Below are 20,937 nucleotides of genomic sequence, written 5' to 3'. Positions count from 1 at the left end.
GTGGGAGAGAGGAGAGCTTTTATTTCCCCCTTCCCCCTTCCAAATAAATCCATCACTCTGTTCACCTGAAGAAATTCATATTGGTAAAGAAATTCAGATGAATAACATTTTGCTCCATCTCGTTAAACTTTTCAGAAACATTCCAGTATGTAAGTGAAGATAAACTCACTGTAGAGATTTGGAGTAGTCATGTATCCCTTACCACAAACGATGCTTAAGATTTCCTTCTAAGGTGGGAGGTCACATTCCTGTGGATGGTGGATTTTTAGGTTGGCTCCCATGGGGTCCTGGATGGGAGAGAGGAGAGCTTTTATGTTGTACGGAGAGAGGCAGATAGCACTCTCAAGGTTGACATTCAGTTGACCTACATCAGCCATTCCAGGGCTTATCTCTTCATGCCAGGATTATTTCCGCAATCCCTTCACTGGTCCTCCCACTTCCAGGCTCTTGCTCTTGTTGCTGCTGTTGTCAGATGCACCTTCCTGAGGGGCTGTTTTTATCCCATCAAAGACTTTCCTGGCTTCCTGCTGCCTGGAATTAAGTTCCATCTCCTCGTTCTGACACCTAGGGTCCTCCAGAAATTAACCTGCCCCTGACTGAATTTATCTTCCTGAAATGGGTCATGGTTTTCTGATTCCCCTTGGAGTACCCTTGAGACACAGAAATTAGCTATTTTGTTATACTCTATAATTGGTTTTGTTTGGGGTCTAGTTTCCAGTGTATCTGATTTTCTTTACCTTCTCTATGTGCAAATATACTAAGCGTTAGGAAACTTAATACCATCACCTCTCTCTCTCACCTTAAGCCCCCAAATAGCTTCTGATAGTTTATTTCATCTTTAAGCGTCCACTGTAACTTCAGTAATCAACAGAGGGGCGTTATCCTTGAAAGCTTCCGAAGGTTACAAGTCTCCCAGGTCTTAGCCACGTATCTGGGGTCTGCTTGAGCCTCAAGAACTATTCATATCCATGCTGACATTTTGGGGGTTTGATCCCTTCTTTTTAGACAGACTTTGCCATGATGGTAGTTCTAAATCTCTGTGTTTTAACTAGAATTTTCAAGTAGTGTGTTATACATTTAGTTTTCTTTATAGCCTAACTATTCACAGAGGGTTTTTCTTTTTTTTTTTAAGTTTTAACATTTTCAGTCTCTTTTTCTCCCTTGGCAAGCCATTTGTAGCAATGCACCTCTCACTTTTTCGGTTTCAGTTTTGTGACCCCTTATACAGTATCTGACAAAAGTCATTTGACATAATTAATATTATTAGTAACATACTGTGCTTTACATCAGGTAATTTTGTGGGCATTGTTCAGCTTTAAAACTCTTCAATACTGAGAAGTCTAACCCTCAGCTCTAAGCAGGCTAATCTCCACAGATTCTTCTAAAATAGAATATCCTTCTTCTTCCTATTCAAATCCTTCCAGAATATTTAATGATACTCAGGATTTATTATATTTTAAATGTGGTAAGTATCTTGCAGTTATTATTCTTTCTAAGAGACCATGTCTTTTAAAGATACACCCTGTGAAACAATTACCAATGAAATGCTATGACGTAGTGGATTTCCTTCAAAATCATCCAAAATTCAGGTGAGAAAGTGGGCAGAGGTACAGATAAAACAAGATGGACCATGCATTTGTCAACCTAAATAAACAGGTAAATGGAGGCAAGCTCACTTACCAGAAATTTAGTTTACTTAGGAAAAGCAGAGGAGTTACAATTCAGGAATCTCATGCTATAGCAAGCTACAGGCAAGTCCATGGAGGGTTTGGGGAGGCTGCACTCATAGGCCAGTGGTGCAAAGAATAGGGAGTCCAGCTAGAGTCCAAGCAGTGAACTCATTGGCTTGAGGATGGCAAGAGATTCCTGGTGGATATTCATTGGTCAGGAGATAAGTCTTGGTCTTCTGTAAGGCAGGCATTTATGGAAATCAGTTTTAGAGTGAAATCCTTTCACAGTTGGTAATTGCTGAGACTGGGTGATAGTACTATGTGCTAATAAGCACTAGTATAATACTACTACTACCTGTCAAACCTTCATGCACATCAGTCACTTGAAGATCTTGTTAAAATGCAGATTCTGATTTGAGAAATCTGGGGCTGGGCATGGAATCCTGTACAGTTGGCCCTTCTCCATATCTGTGGATTTTACATCCTCAGGATTCAACTAACTAAAGATCAAAAATATTCGGAAAAAAAATTCTAGGAACTTCCAAATTGCAGAGCTTGAATTTGGCATGTGCTGACCATTACTTCCATAGCATTTACATTCTGTTAGGTGTTACAAGTAACCTAGAGATGATTTAAAATATATGGAAGGCACCGCATAGGCTGTGTGCAAATACTACTCCATTTTATAAGGGACTTGAGAATCTGCAGATTTTCGTATCTGTAGGGGGAGGGGGGTCCTGGAACCAACCCCTACCCACCCCCCCTAGATACCAAGGGACAACTGTATTTCTAAGAAACCTCCAGGTGACAGTGATGTGGCTGATCCTCTGACCATACTTCTGAAAGCTTTGAGAAGCAAGGTATCATAATATTCTCTTTTCACTAGTAACTATTCAGTATTTTCCAAAACAACAACAAATTCCGTCTGTCCTTCTTTGCCTCACTCAGGTTCCATGGCTTCCTTCAGGTATTTTCCCCTAATTTCAAGACAAATTGATTTCTCCCTGTTTTAAGCTTCACTAGACCTTCTGGTCTCTACAGTATATTAATATATAACCAAATACTATCTTGAATTGTTAGTTTAAATTTGTGTGTTATTATTTTTCTGAGACTACAAAAATTCTCATGTCACAAGCTCTGCCTTGTGGCTTTTGTGCCCCCAGCACATTTTTATGTAGGGTTTGATTTGACTCAAGGGAAGAAAAAAAAAAAAAAGTACATATTGCCTAACTTCTGAAATGCTAAAATGAATCCAACCAATTAAAAACTCTAGAAAGATAGTTTGGGGACAGAGAGTGGCAAAAAATGAAAGAAAAGTTCTTGTTAGCCTGAGAGGGAGAGCCCTTGATCATTTCAGTTTGAAGTAAGAACATCAGCATTTCCTGGAAACTGTGGCATGGGGGTGAAAGAGCCCTGTACTGGCAATCAGGAGACCTGGGGGTCATCCTGACTGCAGTAATGAGCTGTGAGGCTTCAGCTAATGGTAAAGCTCAGTAGATGGTGGCTAGAATTATATGCATACAACTCTCCGTAACACTCTAGGTAGTTATTATTACCTTTGTTTTCCCAAATGCATATTTCCCTATGAACCAGACAGGCCGCTTAACCTCTCTGCCACATCAGGGTTCAAAATCAGACCTCTGACTCTGGAACCCAAGCCCTTCATTACTAGGGTCTCACTCTATGGAAAAGTATCTCAAGTGTGGTCTGCTGAACTCAAGGGGGGACCACCTGGAGTGTTTCTGTTCTTCTCTCCCCACCCCCTAAGTCAAAACATTAGGAGCAGGACCTAGAAATGGGCATTTTATGAAGTTATTCAGGTGGGTTTGGGCACCCTTAAGTCTGAACCACTGCTGTGTTGTTCTGACTGGTTGTTACAGGCACACCTCGTATTAATCTAGACTGAAATTCTCTTGACTTTAGGCATGCCCTCTGGGTCTGTTTTCTATCTCTACGCTTCAGTCACTATGAGTTTTATGAGATTTTGTATACAAAATATCAGGTATACAATAGGTAGTCAATAAATATCAGGACTTTCTTTTAAAAATTGTTTCACTTTCCTTTTTAAATGGAGAAAGAAGAAAGCTTAGTTACCCAAATGAAATTTCTGCATCTTGTATGTACGTAGTATGTGTGTAGAGGGAGTTGAGTGGAGAGAGGTAAGGCAGATTTGGTTGAGAATTTAATTCCCCAGAAAAAAATTATCTTTTGCACAGGAAGTTTAGTCATTACTGCCCTGTGTTATTCAAAATTTCATAAACTCTTCGCTAAATCAACCACCTAATCAAAAGTGTGAAATTTTTCATAGCTTCCAAAATCCATTAGAAAGGGCTGTTTCTAAATGTGTAGGGAAGAGAAACACGACACACAAATTGAGAACATTTGTTTTCCACACTGTCTGATGGTTTAGGTACAAAAATAAGTCCTGGAACTTACTTTAATAAGAGTTCCCTTAAAGTGCTTTTTGAGGAACATTGATTCCATCAGAGTTAATAGATGACATTAATCACAAAAACATTTAGGAATGCCAGGTTTAAACAGGTTTCCTCACTGAAGAATTATTTTGGGTCTTTAATATGCTAACATCTATAGAGCAAAAGTTAAATTTCTCAAACATAAGGATATCAGATATTTTCCCTCTCTCATCCCTTTTCTCTCCCCCAGGCATTGTAGAGAATAGATAATCCAGGGAAGATATCCAGGTATCAGTTTTGAACAAAATCGTACAGGCCAAGTCATTTTGGGATTGTTTTCATTTCATACTACAGTTCAGTTACTGCGTGTAATTCTAACTAAAGGAGCTTTTTTTTTTTTTTTTTTAAGCCCATTAGTGAAATCCTGAGATTAGAGGCTGTGTATTAGTTAGAGTAAAACGTAATGTCATTTGTCCTATTCGTATCTCCTTTTAGTCATTCTTATCTGGGCAGAGTGACTTGGATAATTTGAGGTAAAAGCACTCATCCCAAATTGACTTCAACTCCGTGGTCATCACTGTAGGGGACATCTCCCTAGGAAGAGAAAGCAGAATGGGCTTGGCTCATTGAATTTTAGGTCCATATTCTCAATGACTTCATTGCTTCTAAAAGGCCTTCTCGGATTTTCTGTAGTTTTCAGTGATTGCTTCTTCTTGGAACCCCAGAGTGCTCACTGTTTGCAGCTCTTGTTCTGGCATTCACCTTACTTGTCAGACCAACAGATTCCTGTGTTGGAGCTGCCTCCGCAAGTAGATCATAAGTTACAAAAGGGCAGAGTCATGCCCCAATGGACTCAGCACAGAGAATCACACGCAGTGCAAGTCTGACAGATAACCTGCTGCTGGAATGGAATGCATAGCCCATCTGTACTTGCCCTTGGCATTTGAGAAATTCCAGGGTTATATTTTGATTGAATGGTACTCTCCCCCCTTGAATTGTTAGTACTTTAAAAAGGGATGGCTTCTAGAAGGAGCTTGCAGAGACTGAAGTATGTAGCACAGGGAAAGTAGAGTGAATGGGCTCGCTTTCCAGCAGACCCTGACCCCTTTGGTTCAGTCTAGAACTTTTCAATGTAATTGCCTTTTCTGATTTAGGCAACTGTGAAAAAGTCTCAATAATAACATTTTTTTTTGTGGATCCCAAATTTATATTCCTATAGTAACCAGTCTAGCAATAAAAATGGATGGGGGAGACGGTGGTGAGCCTGAGAATATATGGTCCATTGACAGAGGAGCAGTTACTTCTAAACTTAGTTGTTGCCATCAGGAACTTAAGCCAAGGATTGTAAGATCTTCAAACGTTAAAAAAAATAATAATAATACAAATTTTAAAAAATCTGAAATCATTGTTCATCATGACAGATCTCCTGATTTTTAAAAAGTCTGTTTATTGAAAGAAAGTTTACAATCTAAATCTACATTCCAAATGTTCAATTTACCCACTAGTCAGCATCATTTATTTATTTATTTATTTATTTATTTTTTGCGGTATGCGGGCCTCTCACTGTTGTGGCCTCTCCCGTCACGGAGCACAGGCTCCGGACGCGCAGGCTCAGCGGCCATGGCTCACGGGCCCAGCCGCTCCGCGGCATGTGGGATCTTCCCGGACCGGGGCACGAACCCGTGTCCCCTGCATCGGCAGGCAGACTCTCAACCACTGCACCACCAGGGAAGCCCAGCATCATATATTTTTACGTCGCCTAAGAGCTTACAAAACAGTTTATATTTATCTCATTAAGTATTTACAATACTTATGAGATGGGCGGGAATCCCCTTCACATATGTAAAACCTGAGCTTCAGATTAGTGAACCCTATATTTATTTTTTCTTTCAGTTTTTAAAATATATTTTCTTATAAAGTATAGCATATGCCCATAAAAATGCACAAATCATGAATTCCCTGCTCAATGAACAAAGAGAATGTGCTTATAAAATCATCACCCCTTGAAGAGGCAGCACATTCCCAGCCTCCTCGGAACCCCTGTCACATCCCTGCCTTTCTCTTCAAGGCTAAACACTCTTCTGAATTCTAACTCAATAAACTTGAGTGTGTTAGATTTTGCCTGTTTTTGTCCTTTGTGTAAATAGAATTATACATTCTGTATTATTTCACATCTGGTTTCTTTTGCCCAGAATTGTAATTCTGCAATTTATTTATGTTTGCTCTTTCATGCAGCAGTAGTTTGCTCATTTCATTGCTTTGTAATATTTCATTGTATAAATATTCCACCGTTAGTTTATCAGTTTCACTGTTTATGGACATACTCATCGTTCCTAGTTTTTGATTGCTACAAATAATGCTGAAATGAATATTCTTGCACTTTTAGCAGCCAAACATATATATTTTTGTTGGATATATATATAGAACTGGAATTTCTGGGTTCTAGAGTAAGCACTATTTATTTTTAATAAACAGTGCCGAAGAGTTTTCCAAAGTAATTAAACCAATAATCGTATTCCCACCAGCAGTATAGGAGAGTTCCAGGGGCTCCACATTTCATCAACACAGTGTTTTCATGTCTTTCTAATTTTAACTATTCTAGTGGGTATGTCCAGCTATATCATTATGGCTTTCATTTGCATTTTCCCAAAGACTAATTAAGTTAAGCATTTTTTCAGTTGTTTATTGGCCACCTGCCTGTCCTCTTTTGTTAACTCCGTGTTCATGTCCTCTCTTTTTTTTCTGTTAGATAATCTTTTCTTTTGATCGAGGGGTTCTTTATATATTCTAGACGTGAGTCCTTTATCAGTTATATGTATTGCAAATATCTTTTCACACGTGATGCCTTCTTTTTTCTCTCTATTAATTGTTTCTTTTCATGAGTAGAGCTTTCTCGTTTTGAAATAGTCTGTTTACCATTCCTTGCATTTCTGGTTAGTACTTTGTGTGTCCTGTTTAATAAATTCCCTTGTTTACCCTAAGGTCACAAAGATATTCTTTTGTATTATCTTCCAGAAATTTTATCGTGTTGCCTTTCACATTTAGATCTATGATTCACCTAGAATTGATTTCTGCGTATGATACAAGTTAAGGGTCAGGATTTTTGTCCCCCTATGGATATATCCAGTTGACCCAGCACCATTAATTGAAAAGACCATCTTTTCCCCACTGTTCTGCAGCACAACCTTGTTGTAAATCATATGTCTATCTCTATGAACCTTTTTCTGAATTATCTGTTCTTTCCAATGAATTTATCCTTTCATACTATCTTAATTATTGTAGATTTCTAGGAAATCCTAATATCTGACAGTGTAAGACCTCAAAATTTTCCTTCCTATTTATGATACCCTTGGATCTTAGCCAATTTTGTTTCCATCCATATTACTTTATAATCAACTGCTAATAGTATATTTTTGACTTAGGTATTTTTTTATTTTTTATTTTTTTTCTTTGCGGTATGCGGGCCTCTCATTGCTGTGGCCTCTCCCGTTGTGGAGCACAGGCTCCAGACGCGCAGGCTCAGCGGCCATGGCTCACGGGCCCAGCCGCTCCACGGCATGTGGGATCTTCCCGGACCGGGGCACGAACCCGTGGCCCCTGCATCGGCAGGCAGACTCTCAAACACTGCGCCACCAGGGAAGCCCTGACTTAGGTATTTTTTAGTTCAAAGTTGCTCCCTTGAGATCTTTACAAATTTGTTACCTTCAATCAGAAATGATAGAAATGAAACTCTCACTCCTAATTCATGCATATGCTCACGGGGAGATAATAGGGAAGATTTCATGCTAAACATACGTCTTTATTAAGACCATAGTTCAGACAGCCAGGGAGCCCCGTGTTAAATGTTACTATATTATTTTAGTTATTATTTTGAAATTATTTCAAAGTCCATATATTATTTTCAAATACAGCATATCAGTTCTCAACATTTTGATTCCAGGAGAGCAGTCTTTGTCCGAGCCAGGGGTGCTTCTGCCTTCAACCCTTTGCACTGTCTGCACTCCAGGCCTAGAATGCCTTTCTTTCAGTTACTGGCATGCCCAAATCCCTCCCCTTTCTCCAGACCATGCGTAAACATCACTTTCTCAATGAAACCTAATTCTGGTTAAAATTATAACTTCTAATCCCCTTGCCCTGTTCTATTTTGTGTGTGTGATTACAGTAACTCTTTCACTTTCTAACACGCTATCTAATGCACTTCCTGATAAGGTTCCATTTAGTGTCTGTCTGTCTCTCCAAAGCTGTCTTGGCTTTGTTGGCTAATACATCCCAAGGGAAAAATAGCACCCTGCGTGTAGCACATGCTCAACAAATATTTGCAGCCTGGGGAAGTCAATCGGTGTGCCTGAGGGTCTGTGAGGCTTACTGGAAAGAACTCGTTCTAATCCTAAGTGTGGCATTTCAATCCAATAATATGCGATTTTAGTGTTTCAGGGGAAGGGTGACTCTGACCACACGCTAACATTGGCTATTCCCTCCTTTAGGAATTCATGTCTGCATCCTAGAGTGAGGGAAGATGCAGGTTAGAAATAAAACATGACATTTTTTCCTACAGAAATTCTGTATAATAGAGGTTCTCAAACTTGAGTGTCCATCAGAATCATTTGGAGGGCTATTAAAACATGGACTGCTAGACTCTAACCCCAGTATTTATTACTTTTTTAAAATTTTGGCATGGGGTCAGATAGTTTGTGTTTCTACCAAGTCCCTAGGTCATGCAGGTGCTGGGGATCCAGGCCCCACACTTTGAGAACCATTGCTCTAAGATATCAGAAAGCAAGGGAGGTGGCTTCAGTACCCCCTTGCGTGTGTGACCTTAAGGAGGAAAGGAAACGTTTTGGTATGCCCCAGTCTCCCACTTTGCTATAGAAAACTTTCCAAACTTTGACACTTTGAAGCTCTTAACAGCTCTGAAATATCCACTAAAATGGACAGTGGTGCCTGTAAGAGGCTGGTGCCCTGGAGCACCAAGCAAAGACCAAAGAAATGGTAGAAAAACGTGGTGGATGCCCCATGATGGAAGCTGTTTCTTTTCGCCTCACTCCCTCTTTTTTTTTCTTTCCTCCCTTCCTCCTTCCCTCCAGTCCTCCTTTCTTTCCTTTCTTTTTTTAATGAGCGCATTTGTGCCACCTCCAAGTATGCCCAGTTATGACTGAGTAGACCTTGTTCGTGGGGATCTAGAGATTCTGGATGAGCAGGAGTCAAGAGTTACAGGGGTTACACATTTTACAGACTTTTCAGTCCTGATAAGCTTGTTAGAAACGAAATCTTCAGCAACCTGGACCCACATTCTTGTAGCATAAGGAGGTCAGGCACACTGGCAGGACGAGGCCCGGAGGGAATTTATAGTGTCATTGCAGAGTTAATGTTTTATTTCATCCTGTCTTCTAACCACTGGCCAGAGGTAGCCTACGAGCTGAGGTGATTCTGCATTCTAATAAATATCCCTAAAGAGCTCTTCACCTAGGCTTAATTACAGTGTGTAAATACGCAGACAGCCCATTATTGGGCTAGTGTGGAAGGGAGAGGATGGCCATGGAATAAAGTATAGGTGGGTAATGGCCTCTTATTAGCTCATCCACAGTAAGAGTGAGTCTCCTGCTGGCTATCTGTGATTCAAGGTTACCTCAGAACTAATTACCTTCCTCTTGGTGTCAGGTTCTATCTCAGTGATCTGTGGAGTTCCTGGCTAGATCTGAAACCTTTTCATGCCATTTACTTTAACTTCTGTCAGGCTTCTTGTTGAATTTCAATGAGGCCTGGGCTCTGGGTTAAATGCCATCTAAGTTACCCAACTTTTCCTAGAGTTTTGATTCCTCGTGCTTCTCTGAACCTACTTAAGGCAGATGCAGTTTAGTTTTGTGAAGGGAACCTACCAGGTGCTACAGGGTAGTAACTAGACTTTGTTTTGTTCATTAATTCATCATTAATTAGCTATCTGCTGTGTATCAGGTGCTGGCCCTGGGGATATGGAAGTGGATGCTATTCTCCTGCTCTTCAGGAGCTCAGTCAAAGGAGGAAATTGGATACATTGACATAATGGCAGTGACATGAACAGGTATTAAGGGATTACAGAAGAGCAACAAGCAACTCAGCCCAGAAGCGGCAGGTGCAAGCTTATTAGTGGAGGTCATGACTTGAGATGCATCCTTACTGTTTTGTAGGAGTTAGGGAAATGAGAAAGAGGGGCATGCAGAATACAGGCAAAATGTTATAAATAAAAACATAAACATGATGAGTCATATGGTATCTGTGGGGAATTATAGTATTGAAGTGACAGAGGAGAAAGGATCACAGTGAGTTAATGGTCATTCTGTTAATAGTCATTCAGTTTTATGTGTATAATTATAGTATAATATAGTATAAAATAGTAATAGAGTACTTGGATTTTGGAAGCAAATTGCCTGGATTCAAATTCTGATTCTTCCACCAGCTAGCTCTGTGACCCTGGGCAAGTAACTTAACCTCTCTGTGCAGGTTGCTTACCCTCTTTGTGTCTTAGTCATTGCATGTAAAGTAGGGATAATGATACTGTCTTTCTCACAGAGTTATTGTGAAAGCAAAATAAGTTAATACATGGAAAGTGCTTAGTATAGTAAGAGATAAATAAATATTAGTAGCTATTATTATTATTTATTAATGTTACTGAACCAAACGTGGATCTGCTCACCTGCTGCACAGCAAAGCCAACCTACTGACACTGGGTTGTGGTGAAGGAAAATACAGCATTTATTTGCAGGGCACCAAGCAAGGAGAACGGGCAGCTCGTGCTCAAAACACCCAAACTCCCTGATGGCTTTCAGGGAAGGGTTTCTAAAGGCAACATCTGGGGTGAAGGTTGCAGTTCGTGGACTTTCTTCTGATTGGTTGGTGGTGAGATAACAGGGTGATGTTTTGGGAATCTTAACCATCAACCTTCTGGTTCTAACCAGTCTGGGGTCTACCTATTTGTGCTCAGCATGTAGTCACCATCCTCTACCTGGGCAGGGGTCTTCATTTCTACAGAACAACTCAAAGGTATGCATCAGATTGTTATGTATATCCCTTGAGGAGGAACTAGAACTCTATTTTACCACTGAACTATTATTTAAGCTGTCATTACTTTTCTTGCTTGACTGCTTTTCCTTTGTTTCTGCATTCGCTCACTTCCCTAATTAGTAACTGATTGAGTCTGCTCTTAGGAGCTCAGGGAAGGTGCCTAGGAGGCTAAAGCCTTTTTCTACAAAAAAGAAATGGGGGACAGGGAGGGGCTTTTGTACCCAGGAGGGCCCTGTAGATCCTGCTCAGTTTTAATCCCCCCTTTATTTGATACTCCTCAATCCTGAGAGGAACAAGGATAGGACAAAAAAGGGAATAAAGTTTTGGATAAAGAGGTTAATCATAAACTCAGAAGAGGAACTTGGTTTTAGGGGGACTTGGTTTCATTATTATTAAATACTTATTATCAATCATCTCTCGACAACCCAATGAGCTGTAAGTATCTCTGCTTGGACTTTTTTTTGCCCAAGCCTGTCCAGCTGCAGGACTTTGGCTTTTAATCATTATACTACACTGCAGTTCCAGAAATCTCTGTGGCATGCCTCATCTGCTTAGCCAAAAAATCAGGAAGGGAGTGTGTGAGATGAAACTAGGTTGAAACTCAAGGCTGTTCTTTGAGGCCAAACCACAACTTGGATATGGAAGGCAGGTGTGAAACTGAAGCCCAGCAAATGTCTCCATTTCAGTTTTAGACAAAGTCGCATAGGAACTCCTGAGATCCAAACCCATTTCAGTAATGGGTTGCTCTGCCTGTTTCCTGGACAGATTCACATGGCGGTCATGTCATCCTTGGACACTTGCTTCTGATGTTAAAAATTTCCACGAAAGAGGACGAAAGCATAAACATCTTTTATGATTTATTTTACCTTTTAGAAATGAGAGTCTCATTATCTGACACTGGTAATTGTAAAGATAAAATAGTGAAATCTCAAAGTTTGAACAGTTTCACCTTTTCAATCCAGTGTCTTCTAACCAAAAATACTGAATACACACACTGAAGGAGGCTGGAGAGAGAGAACCTCTCACACAGGCAATGACTTTTAGTGTTTAGGGAAGTCAAAACTAAGTGGGAGTTATGTAGGGAGAAGTGGGAACATTCTGTTGGGTTCTCTGTAGTATTCTGTTGTATTGTCTAAAAAATCTCTAACACCTCCTTGCATCAGGTTTACAGGAGGTGGGCACCTATCAGGATCTCCAGAGAGCTGGAATTCTGCAATAGGTCGTGGATAGCTACAGGGTAAATCTTCTGGCTATAAAGAATGAATGAGGGCTTCCCTGGTAGCGCAGTGGTTGAGAGTCCGCCTGCCGTTGCAGGGGACACGGGTTCGTGCCCTGGTCCGGGAGGGTCCCACATGCCGCGGAGTGGCTGGGCCTGTGAGCCATGGCCGCTGGGCCTGCGCATCCGGAGCCTGTGCTCCACAACGGGAGAGGCCACAGCAGTGAGAGGCCCGCGTACCGCAAAAAAAAAAGAATGAATGAGAGTCCAGGTAGCATCTATAGGAGTGATCAGCAGGTGGCTTGCAGGACAGAAGCAAAGACACAGCTTTTGTCAGAGAGAGAGAGCATTTGTTTGAGGTTTGCATGGATTTCTATTGAGGAGACTAGGACGTGCTTTTCTCTCTTTTATGGGGGATGGTCTTGTTCCTTGTAATCTGCTCTTGGTTAGTTCGACTGCTTTATTTCCTCTCAGAGTTTCCAGTTAGCACATTCTTCCTGCAGGAGGTGGCATTTGAATAAGGAGTGAAAGTGGTTTGAGAAATATGAACTGGCACATTTTTCCCACTGTGGCTGATGCTCTGTGAATGTGAGAGTGGAACAGACCCAAAAGGGGACTTCATTTCGTCCATGGCCAAAAGGTGGAGAGGTTGATCAAAGGAGCTGCTATTCATGGGGCACCCTTCAGCATGACTCGGTGATTAGGGCAGAAGTATGTTTTCCTTTCCTCCTGAGGTTCCTCTGCTCAGCTCAGCACATGGAAATTGCCCCTGTCAGTGTAGGCCGATCTTACAGTGTGTCCAGAATAATAAGGCTTGGCTCCAGATGGTCCAGATGACTTAGGCATTTTTCTGGTGGGGCATGTGAAAAATCATTGTGTTCCTGTCTCTGTTGGGCATATCTGATTTGAAAGCTCCAGTGTGAGAGAAGCTAAAATTATCTGCAGGATGTGTTCCATATAGTGGGAAAAAAACAGTGCAGGACAGCTCTGCCAATAGATGCTGCCATTGTCCACGATGGGCATTAGAGCTTTGAGCTCTGCCTTAGAAAAGCGTTGCCAACGTATTTAGAGATGTGAGCCCACCCCAGAGGACCACAGCCCTAAGGTGAACTTTGTTTTTCCCTCCATTCCTACTCAACTTACTTGAGCTGGGCTGATTCCCCAAGTTTTGGGATTGGTGGCTGAGGGAAGCACCTAATAGAAGCTGATTCCACAGTCCTTGACATCACAGAGCTGTGGATAAACACATCTGCAGGAGAGATGAGCTGAGTGATGAATGTTCCCCGATGCAGGATGTTTAACTGAACGGCAGTTTCTTTTCAAGAGTCATTCAGAGAAAACTGGAAAAGAAAATCCTCTGCCTTGTTAGCAAGTAACTAGGCTTCAGATCAGTGGAGCATGATCAAGTGGGGCTGGAGTTTCCTTTCATACCCTGTCCTGCAGAGCAACTGTTTGAAAATGTTTCTGGCTCAGTGGGTTTTCAAACTTACTTGTCTGAGAACCCGTATTATAAATGAAACCTTTTATGAAATCTCCTTCGCTCCACCCTCCCCAAAAGGTTTAAACAGCATTTCATTGAACTAATTTATAAGTTCAGATTTCCATGCGCTTATCAAATCTCTGAGTTCAAACACTGACGTTATTTTGATGACCACAAATTTGAAAATAGGTTGCGATGGCTGACTGTTTCTGATTTTAGCTGTATGTTTGGTGCCATGGTTGTTGATGCTAGTTTAGTTTTTCAGGAATGAGAATATACTGGCTCACATAGTTAAGTAGTAACCCCTCGTAACAATTTTTTAACAACTTAAAGCTCAATCTCAAGTTTTCCTACCAGTCTTCCTTCCAAATTGAATCATTCCCATCATTTAATAATTATTTGCATTTTTCAATATGTGAAATCCCAATTTAAAGGAAGGTGAAAAACCGATTCCTCAGCAAGTTAAAAAATATTTTGGTTTGTTAGAAAATACTTTTGTATACATTATGAGATTGTGATTTTTTTCAATCTTTTTTTTTTTTAATGTGTATATTTTGGTGTGTTTTTCAGTGACTCAATTAACATTTCAAAACAGGAAATTTTATTTTGCTTTGCATGCCAAGTGCAAACTTCAAATTTACATTTCATTCCAGTCACGCTGTCCATAGTTGTAAACATTATGCCCTGGATTGCCAGATTGAGCGGGTTCTGCTTACTAAAAACTTCAAGATTCATAAGAATCTTGTTACAATTATATTCTATTTTAGAGGGAAACAAACAAAATGTAGTGATTTCTTGTGTCATTTAAAATACTCATACTTGTACCTTGCATAGATCAGAATTGCTGAAGGGCTTCAGTGAAAAAATAAAAATTGTAACTCACTGCCCAAATAATTTTTAGATGTCTGATTTAGTGAACAGTATACAATGCATTATCCAGTGCAGTTTTGATAGAAGATAGCATCTTAAGAAGTGTTGCTGGTCCAGAAAATATGCAAAGACTGCTTGAACCTATGTGGGGAATAACTTTTATAAGGGCCGTGACATTTTACAGTTTTTCCTGTTGTTTTTGCAACATCAATACAGACGTAAGTACACTTTTGCCATACTGGATCACGTGTTAAAAAAACGTATCCAGATCCTTAAGGGTTTCTGTTGTATAAATACAGAATAATTTAACCAAATAACAAATCCTCCTGAAAACTCCTTGAATGATCACAACTTACCAAAACAATCAGATGAGGAGAGCCACAGTAACCCTTTTAATGTACAGTTGCATTCTCATGAGCCCATATAACACAGACTTTAAGCAAATTCATCCAGCACGTGGAATTCACTTTCTTAGCTCCATCTCTGCACTGCATTATCAAATAATGTTTCTAATTGTACCATGACCTACTTATCAAACTACTTATTGCAATGTCAATGTCAGAGGCATTCATAAACTTTTTGTCTATTGTGGGCACATCTCCCTTACACATGATGAAATAATTTATATTGAGCAATGCTGCTGCTGAATTTTCATCAACATGTTTGAATTTTCTTTGTATACATTTCTTCAATAACATTTACATGTTTGATTTTCCCTGAGAGAAACTGGGATGTATGTTTGTATTTTGTATAAAAGTGACCTTGTGACTTGGCTGGAACACTATTTTGCAAAACTGCACTATATAAATTACATTGACTTGGACTTATGTCACCTTAAAAAGTGAAAGCAATGATAAATGCTTATTGTGCTATGTTTTCATGAGTGACTATGGAAAATATTGGGGACACTGCTATTTTAGGTATTATTGAAATTGCCATTGGCACTAGTTAGAGAATCATATAATGTCAGTATAGTATAAATTGCTGTCTCGTTTTGAAGCTGATCAATGTCATCACAGTCATCCTAATTTTAAAAATCCATAAATGTAAAGATACATTTCATAATTACTTAACCTGCAATAAATAAATAAAATGACATCAAAATTTGGATGGCGTACAAAAATCGTATAATCATTATTATGGCAAGACCTAAAACTTAAATATGCGCTGAAATTCTATAAGAACGTGTCATGTATTCATTTGTTACTACACATTTATCAAACAGTCATGACAAGGGCCTAAGCCTTGCATGGCACTCAGTTGGGTGTGGCTCAGGCATGCTGAAATGGTATATTCACTGCTAGCATACTCACGTGAAATGGACAAGCACAGGTCTGATTTTTTAAATCTTTTTTAAAGACTCATGCAGAATGTTCCATTTATTTATTTCTGAGTTACCAACCACTCTAAAACATTACGACCTAAAACCCCAAAGTTTATTTATTTTGGTCATGAACTGAAATTTAGGCAGGGTTTGGCAGTGGCATTGCCATGCAGTGTCAACGGTGAGGCTTACTTGGAGCTGGAGGTTCCATTTTCAAGGTGGCTCATTCATGTGACTGGCAAGATGGTGCTGGCTGTTGCATGGGAGCTCAGCCAGGGCTGTCAGCCAGGGCTCTTCCTTATTCTCCACCTGGGCTTCTCTGTAGGGTTTCTTGGGCTTCCTCACAGCATGGAGGCTGGGCTTCAAGAGAGAATGTTTTAAGAGACGGGAAGTGGAAGCTGAAAATTTGTTAAGGCCTGGTCTGGAAGATGGCACAGTATCACTTCTGCTATATTGTATTGTCGAAGCATTGATTCCCAGGAATGAGACAAAGACCCTCTTTCTTCTTGGGAGTGGTGTCAAAGAATTTGTGACCATTTTTAATCACAGAGTTACTACCTTGATAGCCAATGACTCTTCACGAGGAATTTCAAATAATTACACAGGGATTGCTGTTGAAGTTGTAGACTGAGGGTAACACCAGAAAATGACTTAAACTGGAAGAAAAATGAACACTCTGTCTCTGGAGTGTTCATATTTGCTGTAGAACACATTTGAGAACATAATTTTGTTTTTTTTTTAATTATAACCATTAAAAATAATGAAATATAATTCTAAAAGGAATGAGAGTATTAGAAGAATTTAGGGTTCTGTGGAACATAATTTGAAATTTACTATATTTATGCAGTCTTCTTTCAAAGCCCAATGTCTTTTCTTTCCTCAAAGATATACTTTGGGGTTCCTACGGGTCCCCCTCCTGGGTTTCTTTAATTTCTCCATTATATTATACAGTGTATTCCTGTACTACATGTTCTTTTATTGCTCTGATTTAATATATCATCATTTATTCTTTTACTTAACAAATGTTTATTGATACTTACTATGTGCTAATCACAGGGAAAACTGGGATACAGAGACACAAGAACATAGGTTGGAGTTTTCTATCTCTTTCCCCCCACTATTCTATCATCAGGACCTAGAGCAGGGCCTATATAATATGTTGTCAGTTGGTATGTGTTGAGTGAAGGAATGAAAGTTCCTGGTCTTCAATGAGCTGAACCCCTAATACGAGGGACAAAAGTAAATCAGTTATTAAAACTTGCTGTGATATGTATTGTAATAGGGTGTTATGGACATATAAAAAGGGGCTTGAAGATTACACATCCCAGCCAAAAACAAATTGCCACAAAATGAAGAATAGACGATTGATAATTTTTAATTGTAATAGTATACCAGTGGATTATTGATTGACTCTAAGTAATTCTAGTTCAGATGGTTATCATTAGGTATCAACAGATGGGTAAAAAGGAGAACTATAGTCTCATTTAATTTTGATGCCAGAAGATATCTCAAGGTCTTATGCCTATTTTCGCTATTCATCTTTATTTTTATGATCCCACCTCATTAAAAGAAATAAAATTTCCCCGTGATTACAACAGTGAAATATTCTTATTGTAGAAACCAGGTAAAGTACCAAAAAGTACAAAAAGGAAAATGAAATTGCCTATAATTCCACCAAGAGAGAACTATGTTAACATACATATATATATATATATATATATATATATATATATATGTGTGTGTGTCATATGTATATTTATATGGAAAAAACAGAAAATGCAATTTTGGGATCATAAGATCATGATGCTTATGCAGCTTTAAAAATTCCTATGTGTTCCAGTTAAATTCTGTATTTATCCTTTATTTTATGAAATACTTTTCAAAAAGTTATAATTTCTGCTATCTATATCATTCTATTATATAAAATTTCTGTAATTTAATCAACCTCTATTTTTAAAGTTTACAAAGTGTTCAGCTTCTTTTCCTATTACAAATAATGCTGTCATGAACTTTCTTATGCACGTACCTTTGACAATGTCTCAATTATTTGTTTAGAATTGTTTGCTGTATCTGGGTTTTTTGGTAATGGCCATGAACATTCCAGGACTCTTTCTTTGTGCAGGTGTATTCTTTTTTAGAAGTTTGCATTAAAGTATCTGTGTAGGTAGTTATTTGATTGGTTGGCAACTGGAGAATGTTTCTTCAGGACCAGGTGACTTGTTGTTTTTGTTTTGTTAGGTTAGTGCTTTGGCTGTCTTTAGAAACTCACTTTCACACACACACACACTGGCATACATATAGAGATTTATCTATCTTTTTCTTTTACAAACATTTCCACGACGATGGAGGTGACATGCTCCATATTTTTACAGATACTCAGCTCACAACCCAAAGTATGGGCCTGTAGAAGAGAAGTCCAAGAGGGACTTCTCAGAGGAGCAGAGATTTGAACTAAGTCGGGAAGAATAAATAGGAATGAAGCAAAGAAGGGAACTGAAGAATTGTTGTAGAAACCTGTTCAACAATCCAGATTTGTGTGTGGGGAGTTAGGACACACAGTGACAATAGGATTCTCTGCTTTAAAAAATGGATATGCCATGGATTGCTTTTTATTTGTTAATTTATTTTTTGGAGGAAGTTTAAGAAACTCAACTTTTACTTTTTGTGCAGTGCTCTATAAAACGCACTTTTGATGGTATCACCAGATAAGTCATTCAGTGGCATTTTTTTTTTGAGTATGTAAAGACATTAAAGTTTATTCCTACAGTAAAACACACTATGGGGATTATTATGGTGAAATACCTCTGTATGTATTTATAATGGACACTTATTGGAAAATTATACATTAAAATTAGAAAATAGAAGGCATAATTAAATCACATGTATTTTTTTGACAATTATAATTGTATATATTTAAAATGTAAAATGTGATGACTTGATATCCATATATATTATGGAATGATTGCCAAGATCAAGATAATTAATGTATCCATCACCTCATAGTTAACTGTGTGTGTGTGTGTGTGTGTGTGTGTGTGTGTGTGTGTGTGGTGAGAATGCTTAAGATCTACTCTGAGCAACTTTCAAGTATACAAAACTGAATTATTATAGTCATGTGGATTGCTTTTTAATGGTGAAGTTTTATAGTCAATATCTCCCTTCTTTTCCTCCCTCCCTCTCTCATTTCCCCCTTCCTTCCTCCCAAATATTTAGGGCTGTATTAATTATATAATGAGACCACAGTGGTCCTGAGTGCGAGACAGGATCTTCCCTGGGACATGGGCTCCATCCCACACAGCTGCCCTCACAGCAGGCCAGAGACTCCTTCCAGAATTACACAGATCCTGCAGATAATGTCATCACCGTGAGGATTGCGGGGCAGTGTGCTGGCGCATTTTTACGCCTAGAATTTTAGATCTGGAAGAGATACCAGGAAAATATCAGACCTATTTTCCTCCCTTAGGCATTTATCTGAACGATTAATATGCTTGTTTTATGAGACAGCTAAAGCAGGAAGTGAGTTTTCAAGATAGATGTAGATATATAATAAAAGATATATACTTTATACCTAAACATATAAGCTTATAAGTTCTAATATTGTTACTCCATTGGAAGAATGCAAGGTGCAAATTATTTATGCAGCTGGGCACCTTTTGTAGAACAACTTTTTATCAATAGGAGTGAGCTTGAGTGATACAACCCTAAGCTGACTTTTGTCAGAATGTCAGTCCCCTCAGGGAGCCTCGGTAACAGCCGCCGGACTGACTGAGGCACGTCAGCAAATAGTGAGACAAAGGCATGGGGCACCTTTACACTTCTGTGTAAAAATAACCCATGCTATTTCTTCTAGGATTTAAACTCAGAGGTAAGTTACGAAGAGACATAACTGTTCATAGTGGAACCTCGTGATTGAGTTCTCAGTAGATACGTGAGATTCTCTGTGCTGAATGCAGCCTGGATTTGCTAGACATGATTATCTTAGTTCATTTGTAGGCAAGTCCAACATCCATACAATTCATGTGAGATAGCATATTCAGGAAAGTTATGCACTGTTTTCTTAAATTCTCCCAGGTTTTTGCAGCTGTAGAAATGAGGACTCATTAGCCACAGTTTCTGCTTCAGTATGTGCTATGTGGGCTGGAAGAAGTTGCACACAGCGAGAGAGACAGGGCATCTAACAGCCCCCAAAAGTGAATGTTTCTCGAGGCTTCCTAAATTAGTCCTCAGGTAGGAGCCTTCCCAGTGCCTGGTTCTGACAGAATAATTAAAGGATAATAGGAAGATTCACTCACTCCATAATTATTTTTTAGTTTCCATATATTCCGACCTTATAAATTCAGAATTATTGAGAGAGATATTAGTTTGGCTTAATGAGAAGCATGAAAAATGTAACATTTTAAATTGAAGCCGGGCTTTATTACTTGGGGCCATATTCAAAATCACAAACTAATAGCTTAACACCTTTTGTGGTGATGCTCGTGGGCCTGCCTTAATGATGAGATTAAGCTGATTTTTAATTCACTTAGGGCCATTCTTTTCCCTGATCCAGCTTACAAAGCCAGCGGCCTCTGCCGCGTTCAGTCACCATGTAACACTTTTTCTTGTTTAATTTATATATTCTTGGAAGTTTTTTTTCAAAATCATGAAAGTGACACATCACCAAAGGAAGATTAATTCTATGAGGGAGAAGAGTTAATAAATTCCTTCCCTTCCAACTCAAATCTCAGGTATAACCACTAATAACAGTTTGGCATGAATCCTTGCAGAGCCAAGTTTAACTGCCTTGGCCAGAGCACACAGGAGATACTCAATGAATCGTTGTTCAACTGACTTGAAGCAATCTCCTGTTTCTAAACAGCCTAATTCTATCACTAACAGTGTCCCACTACTTTTCATCCCTGTTACCCCAGCCGCAGCTTGAACCT

General features: G+C 39.2%; 1 protein-coding gene across 10 annotated transcripts in view; it reads left to right on the top strand.

Moving 5' to 3' along the window:
• Positions 1-20,937, top strand: part of SORCS1 (sortilin related VPS10 domain containing receptor 1) — a 560,723-nt gene that overhangs the window by 130,988 nt on the left and 408,798 nt on the right. The window lies entirely within an intron of this gene.

This window comes from Monodon monoceros, unplaced genomic scaffold (genome assembly GCF_005190385.1).
Source record: "Monodon monoceros isolate NGI ecotype Baffin Bay Population unplaced genomic scaffold, NGI_Narwhal_1 Super_Scaffold_4, whole genome shotgun sequence".
Classification (NCBI taxonomy): Eukaryota; Metazoa; Chordata; class Mammalia; order Artiodactyla; family Monodontidae; genus Monodon; species Monodon monoceros.
This window is presented reverse-complemented; position numbering and strand designations above follow the sequence as displayed.